We start from the raw sequence: 7,897 nt of genomic DNA, 5'->3' as shown, positions 1-7,897 counted from the left end.
AGCCACTTTGCCTCAAACACAGGCAGCCCTGTCCAGCACAAGATGATGTTAGTGAAAGCTTCCTGTGCAAAGCGGGTTTGACTCAAGTCCTTTTCTAGGGATTTTACATGTCCAACAAAAACAGCACAACCCCCTGCTCCCTCATTCTATCTCATGAGACTTAGCTTATCTGTGTTCCAAAACAAATACAGGGATTATCTACAGGTGACATAACGATGTTTCAAAACCAGAACTATCCACAGAAACACCTTTTAAACTACAGAATTTTTTAAAAGCTTCTTGGAGACAATTAGGATTTTACAGAATTCCAGACTGGTTTGTGTTGGAAGGGACCTTAAAATTCATCCGGTTTCACCCCATGCCATGGACAGGGACACCTTCCGCTATCCAGGTTACTCCAAGCCATGTCCAGCCTGGCCTTGGACACTTCCAGTGATCCAGGGGCAGCCACAGCTTCTCTGGGCAGCCTGTGCCAGGGCCTCACCGGCTTCTCAGGGAACATATCTAAATCTAATCCTACTCTCTTTTAGTTTAAAGCAGTTTATTTACCAATACTTAATCAATAGGATTTCTTCTTAGGGAAAGAAGAAAAGAAAGTTTTCCAGCTACCAGCAACATGTAAGAGTAGCAACCACTTTAATGGTAAACTAGTGCCAAAAGCAGAGGAGCAGCCTACAATATTTAGATCTGTTTTACTGATTCTGACCTTGAACAGTATATTTTAAACACTGAAGCCGTTAAGGTATTTTAAAGGATCGTACAAAAATGTCAACCTATGTTTGGTTTCCCTCTCTTCCCTTTTATTAAACGAAGCCAGGTTTGGTTTGGATTTAAACCCTCCCCTGCGGCGGCTGAAGCACCGCAGTGTCGTAGCGATGACACTGCCCGCCAGCCACACACGAGTGAGATCTTAAAAAATCTCCCAAAACCCTCCCACTGCAGCAAACCGTAAACAAATGCGAGAGCCGCCACGTTTTCTGAAGCTGAAGCTCGGGAACAGGCAGCGAACGAGGACGGCTCCGGAGCATCCGGCGCGGGGCTTTCCCCGCCCCCTTCCCGGCAGCTCCCTGAGCTCCGGAGCGGACACGGCACCGCCCGCTCCAAACTCTCCGCGCGGCCGGGCTCAGGGCACGGCCGAGCGGTGGGGCTGCCACCGCCGGGCCGCCACATTCCCGCCCAGCGCAGCGGGACACGCCTGGCAGCGTCCGTCCCGCCTCGTCTGGCGCCCGAACCGCCTAGGCCCAGGCCCAGCCTCGCCGCGCTCACCGCCAGCTGCCGCGGAGCCGGCGGCATCCACTGCGATCCACCGAGATCCGCTTCCTCCTGGACTCGCGTCCTTCCGCACTGCCTGCCGCCTGCCCCGGAAGGGAGGGCGAGGAGGGGGTGGGCGGTGGGGCCGGGGCGGGACGGAGCTGTGATTACAACGAGGAGCAAAACCCGACGGACGTGCTCGGGAGCAGCCGTGCGGACCGAGCCACCTCTGAGTCAGTGCGCTGGGCGAAGGGCTGCGATACTCACAGCGCCTCGGGTCGGCTGGGAGCCGCCTAAAGCCGGCGTCTTCCCGAGAGCAGTAGAGTAGAACCGTGGAATATCCCGAGCTGGAAGTGACCCACAAGGATCATCGGGTCCAACTCTTGGCCCTCCACGAACACGCCAACCATCCCACCCCGTGCATCCCTGGCAGCGCTGTCCAATCGCTCTTGGAGCTCTGGCAGCCTCGGAGCCGTGCCTGTTCCCTGGGGAGCCTGGGCAGTGCCCAGCACCCTCTGGGAGAAGAACCTTTTTCTGATATCCGACCTAAACCTACCCGGGTACAGCTGCAGTCATTCCCTTGGGTGCTATCACTGGCCACAGAGTGCGGAGATAAGAGCTGCCCCTCGGGAAGAAGCTGCAGACCCGTAAGAGTTCTCATCTCCATCTCTTCTCTAGCTGAACAAGCCCAGTACCCTCAGCCGCTCGTGTGGTTCAACACGGTCTTAGTGAAGAGCGCGGAGTTTCGGAGGCAGACTCCACAGCTGCCCAAGCCAAGCGGATTTTCCGCGTTCCTGGCGCAGATGCCGCTGGCACAGCAGGAACAGGGCGACCGAGGAGAACGACTTCCGCGTTCTTCGCTGCGGGGGCGCGCTCGGGCGGACACGGGCGGGGGTAGGGCCGGAACCGGAGCCGCCAGGGCCGTAATATACCCCTCTTTTCCCCATATTTTAGGGTATTAACTTAAAGGGGAGAAGGTATTTATTTGCCGCTATATCAGTTTAAGTGGAGGTAACTGCCCCATTTCCCTGTTCTAAGGTGTTCAGTTGAAGGAGCCTCTGCCTTTTTCAGCATTTTAAGGGTTTAAAATTACATTTCGGGACACTTCTACCTGTGCCCCAGTACCAAATACCTCGGACGGGAGCGCACATATGTAACCACCACCACCCAGGAGTGTATTATTTTTCTTATTTATTTATAGAGATCCCTAATTAGAGGTCCTAATGAGACTTACACTGTTCATATCATTACTGTTCTTCTCTAGCCTGCTTAGTACATGTGGAATACTACTTAGTAGTCACTAAGGAATAATTACACAGGTCAACAAAAAGTTATCCAACTTATCTAGCTATGCTGCTGAAACACAAAGTCTTATTTCTTACCAGTTTCTGCCCTTTTGCTCAAAGTAGTTGTAGCAAAAAAGAGTTGTCATTTCCCTAAAGAGTTTTCTTCTATATGGAGCCCTTTACTCACCTTGAATTTGAGTCAGAGGAGCCAAACAGCTGTAGCTCCTCTGAGGGCTTTTATACCTCATGGGATTTGCCTTCCTCCCTTTCCCCAGGCATCTAGGAATGAGAGGTGGGCCCAAACAAGGGTATATTAACCCCAGCCCTTGCTAAGGGGCTTCATTCCTTGTCTGGGATCAACCTGTGTAAGAGCTCTCCTCTCATTTCAGTGAAGGGTATCTTTCAGCTTGTTTTCAGCAGATGCTTTTGGGCATCGAAAGCAACAGAGGCTTTGAAGACAGCATGAATTATGTGGAGTTGAATACAGGGAGTATGTAAGTTCATGATTTTAGGTTGTGTGTTCAGGGGTGGTAAGGTGCTTTTGTAATTTCTGGGTTGTTTGTTTTTTGGTTTGGTTTGGTTTGGCTTGGTTTTTTTTAATGAGTACAGCTTCCTGAAATTCCAGGTTGTGTTGAATATGATCGTTCAGATTTTTTTCATCAGATCCATCATGTCACAAAAGGCATCTGCCCTGTGTGTCAAAGATGATGTTTGAGATTGAGGCTTCTGGTGAGTAAACTGAGGATTGTGACCCATAGAGGGAGGGTGACCAGGGTACCTGGTTAGGAGTTACTGTGGGGGAGGTTTGAAGGCAGCATGATGAGAAATGCTGTTTGAAGGCGCCTGAGGCTTTTCCCAAGTGCAGTGGATGCATTCACATGTCTTAGAGCACATGAGTGCATCCACTGTACTCAGAAATGCTGTGTCATTTTGCCTCTTGCTAACCCAGGTGCCAATCGTAATAACAGCCATAGCCTTAGAATTGAGATGAAGCTGGAGACTCGAGGACCCAGGCATGCTTAGGAAAGGGCAAGTAGCCAACTGTTGGCCCATGTGCCACTAAACTGGTACATTGATTTTGGTTTTCCTTACTGCAGTTGACTAAGAGGTTAACTGGCGGTCACAAAGCCTTCTGAGGCACACTCATTTTGGGTCCAACTTGGATTCACATTGCTGGTCATCTGAAAGATAAGTTCGGGGCCTGTCATGGCCCGCACAACCTGAGCGGGGGTTGTGATGGTTCGATTGACCACAGGGTGCAAAAGACAACAGCAAGAGACTAAAGTTTTGTTCAGCAGCAAACAGCAAAGCAGTTTATTGAGGGCTAACAACTCAGTTTTGGGGTAATGGTGAGAGGGAGAGAGAGAAAGATGATGAAGTAGGGAGAAAGAGACAGAGAGAAAAGGGGGGAATAGCTACCAACAGATGGGACGTCCTCGGATCATCCGTCGATGTCTTCCATCCGTGGGGAGAAAGAAGTTTCAGAGGTCTCTTCTGAGAGTAATAATTTTGTAGTCCATTTCAAGGTGAGGGACTGCTGGCCAAAAGGTGGGGAGATTTATGGACTATTGTGTGTGAGGCCTATTGATCAGCTGCAGAAAGTACGGTTCAGCCTGCACCTGCTAGGGCACAGTGCACCGTGACAGTTCAGCACACACCTGACACAGTCCATTAGAGCATCCGCCTTGGCCAGACTCGGTGGCTCCTGCCCAGAGTGAGTGGTGGGGATCTCAGGGTCTCTGGATCTCAGTTTCTGACAATGATTGTGAGGCAGAATCAGACAATCTTCAGACCAACCCTTACACCAGCCTGTGACTCACGATCATTGTCAGGAGCGCTTCTTTGTGGCATTGTTCTGAAGTCTTCAGGACTTGTCTGAGTTGGTAGCACATCCCTGAAAAACAGTGATAGGAAGATGGACAGAATAGGAAAGCAGGAAAAAGATAAGAGAAAGAAAAAGAGGAAAAGAAGACAAACAATCAGTTTTCAATTATTCAATTATTTTTCATTACATAGAAACAATTAATTTCTGATTACAAGGAAAATAATCAAAATACAGTGCAACTAAAATAATTAGTTGTAATCAATATTCTAAATATAATGTGATTAAACTAAGCGATTTTAAATTAATATTCAAAAGATAAGACAATCAAGAATAATCAGTTTTAATTAATATTCAAAATAGAACACAAACAAAAAATAACTAATTTTAATCAATAACAGGTTCTACAAAAGCAAAAATCACAGCATGCAATTTTGGTAAAGTTACAGACACAAAGATTTGAATAATTTTCTGTACTCGCTACTAAAACAAAAAACCCAAAAAACTATTACAAGCAGCTTTTAAGCATTCACACCTATTGCCTAAATATATATACCGGTACTGTTTCAGGAATTTTGTTTGGATGATTTTCAAAGTTGCAATAATTCTGTTCTGTGTCTAAGCAAATATCTTGAGCTCTGATTGCGTTAGTTTCACAGATAAACTCTCGTTGTTCCCGGATAATGCAAGTTTCCAAATTAACAGTTTGCCGCTTCCCACCAATTTGACGGGCCCATTCCCTATGCTCGGAAGGATAGAGAACAGCTCTGTCATGATTCAGCCCTAATGCAATGACAGGGAATATTGAATGCACTGAAGCATTGCGTATCGTCAGTACAAAGGCTGTGGCTGTGTTTGTGCTGGGGTCATAGGTAAAATTTAGCAGGTTCCACCAGGATTGGAATTCTCTTTCAAAGTTAGTGGCACTATCCCAGATTATTCTCCTAATTTCAGTAGGAAAAGGGCTTTCCTTGTCTTCCCTTATAATTGAGGCAGCAACTGACTGCATCCACAACTGAGCCTGGATACAACTAAGAGCTAAAGAAATGTTATAGCCAATTTATCCATCAGTATTTCTAAATCAATGCTATTCAAAATTCCCAGTCTGTTCCCACAACACCGGTTATGTCTCTTCTTATTAATTTCTTAAAAGAATTATTGACAATTTGTCTTGTTTGAAAAGCTATGCCAAATTAAAAAATTTTAATTACATACGGTCCAATTTCAAAAAATTTTCAGGTTCTGTATAATGGGTGGTTGGGTGTTAGGTGTTACAACATTAACATCAAGTTATCCCCAGTATTTTGTATTATTTTTACTGCACATGACTTTATGGGAAAAGCTGTACAACAGTTAAGTTTAACTAATAACTCTGATTTTGGATTTCACAATATAAAACACAGCTGGGAGATCCTGTGCCATAACTGTATACAGGTTCAATGAGGGATTCAGCAATTAATCTTCATGTCCTGCAGTGTTGTTCTGTGAAAAGTAAACACAACAGAATCTGCCACAAAGAAGCAGGGGGTTAAAATGATGGAACTATCCAGCACGTAACGTGGATTGGAATTCTGTTGGCTGGAAGCCACTCTGTACCTCCTTTAAACACAGCACAAGAATCAGTGTAGATACAAACAAGAGAGGCAATCTGTACCTCAGGTTGGAAAACACCCCAAACAGCTATCAGCACACTCCAAACTACTATTAGCTCCCTGTCTCTTATCATTCTTTTCTTAAACCAAGAATTTGCTGTTTGTTTGGGGGAGCTGTTTGTTTTGGCTACTAGCCAAGCTCTCAGTATCTTGAATTGTCAGATTTTTTACAGCTCCTTCGGTCACTGAGAAGATTTTACAGTAATGCTTTATCAGGTCATACTATTTCCTTACTGAGGAGCTCTGGACCAGCCTGTTAGGGAGGGGGGGTCCCAGTGGTGGTTGTCTTCAATGCCTTCAGTTTCTGAGAAGGTTTTTGAGATTTCTCTGGGGTAATGTGCAAATTAAGGCTTTCCAAATGGGAGATTATTTTTTTTTCAGTATCCCCCACTACTTCTATTTCGCCTCCTCCCACAGGAAAACCATTAGTAAATTGATAAACTACCACATTGTCAGGTTTGGGTTTTTGGACTGACCATATAGGAGAGTTGAAAGGAAAATGAGTATTACAGTAATTTCACGACTATAAGGCGCACCCTTTTAACTAAAATTTTGGCCTGAACCCAGAAGTGCACCTTATAGTCCAGTGCGCTTTATATATGGACAAAGTTCAGAACTTTGCCAACCCGGAAGTGTGAGCTGCAAGCCGCGGGGGAAGCTGGCAGTGCCGCGGCCGGTGGGTGCAGGTGGGGCCACGAGGCCGCGGCAGCCGGGTGGAGGCAGGCCTGTGGCTGCCAGGTGGAGGCGGGGCCATGGTGCCGCAGCTACCGGGAGGAGGCGGGCCCGTGGGGTGGAGGCGGGGCTGCGTGGCTGCGGCTGCTGGGTGGAGGCAGGGCTGTGGGGCCGTGGCTGCCGGGTGGAGGCAGGCCTGCGGGGTCAAGGTGCCGCGGCTGCCGGGTAAAGGTGGGACCGCGGGGCCGTGGTGCTGCGGCTGTTGGGTGGAGACGGGAACTGCGAGGCCACGGCTGCCGGGTGGATGATGTCATTGATGTATTGCAGATGTTCTGGAGCTTCACCCTTTTCCAGTGCAGCCTGGATCAGTCCATGGCAGATGGTGGGGCTGTGTTTCCACCCCTGGGGCAGACAATTCCAGGTATACTGCACGCCCCTCCAGGTGAAGGCAAACTGAGACTTGCACTCTGCTGCCAGAGGAATGGAGAAAAAATGCATTAGCAATATCAATGGTGGCATACCACCTTGCTGCCTTGGACTCCAACTCGTACTGCACTTCCAGCATGTCTGGCACAGCAGTGCTCAGCGGTGGAGTCACTTTGTTCAATGCACGATAGTCCACAGTCAATCTCCATTCTCCATCAGACTTGCGCATGGGCCAGATGGGGCTGTTGAAGGGTGAGTGGGTTTTGCTGACCACCCCTTGGCTCTCCAGCTCACGGATCATCTTGTGGATGGGGATCACGGCATCTCAATTCGTCTGGTACTGCTGGCAGTGCACTGTCAATGTGGCAATTGGTAATTGTTGCTCTTCCATCTTCAGGGATCCCACTGCAGACGGGTTTTCTGATAGTTCAGGCAAGGTGTTCAACTGCTTAATGCCCTCTGCCACTACAGCAGCTATTCCAAAAGCCCATCTGTATCCCTTTGGGTCTTTGTAATAGCCACTCCTGAGGAAGTCTATGCCTAGAATACATGGAGCCTCTGGGCCAGTTGGATGTTCCTACCACTCCTTCCAGGTCAGACTCACCTCAGCTTCTAACAGAGTGAATTCCTGCGATCCCCCTGTTTTCTGACAATGGCAACAGGTTCTACCCCCACATGTCCTGCTGGTATCAGGGTACACTGTGAACCAGTATCAACTAACGCCTCATATTTCTGTGGCTCTGATGTGCCAGGCCATTGGATCCACACTGTCCAATAGACCCAATTTT

General features: G+C 48.0%; 1 long non-coding RNA gene across 2 annotated transcripts in view; it reads left to right on the top strand.

Moving 5' to 3' along the window:
- The first annotated feature begins 1,388 nt into the window (after positions 1-1,388).
- LOC117003668 overlaps positions 1,389-7,897 on the top strand; it is a 62,789-nt gene continuing 56,280 nt past the window's right edge. The window contains exon 1 of one of the 2 annotated variants that reach the window (XR_004419528.2): positions 1,389-1,898. This is a non-coding gene — a long non-coding RNA (uncharacterized LOC117003668). Of the gene's footprint in view, positions 2,146-7,897 lie in introns of both variants that reach the window. The other variant, XR_004419529.2, reaches the window with a different exon arrangement.

The sequence above is a fragment of the Catharus ustulatus genome, chromosome 16 (genome assembly GCF_009819885.2).
Source record: "Catharus ustulatus isolate bCatUst1 chromosome 16, bCatUst1.pri.v2, whole genome shotgun sequence".
Taxonomy (NCBI): Eukaryota; Metazoa; Chordata; class Aves; order Passeriformes; family Turdidae; genus Catharus; species Catharus ustulatus.
The sequence above is the reverse complement of the archived record's forward strand: the minus strand, read 5'-3'. Positions and strand labels throughout refer to the sequence as shown.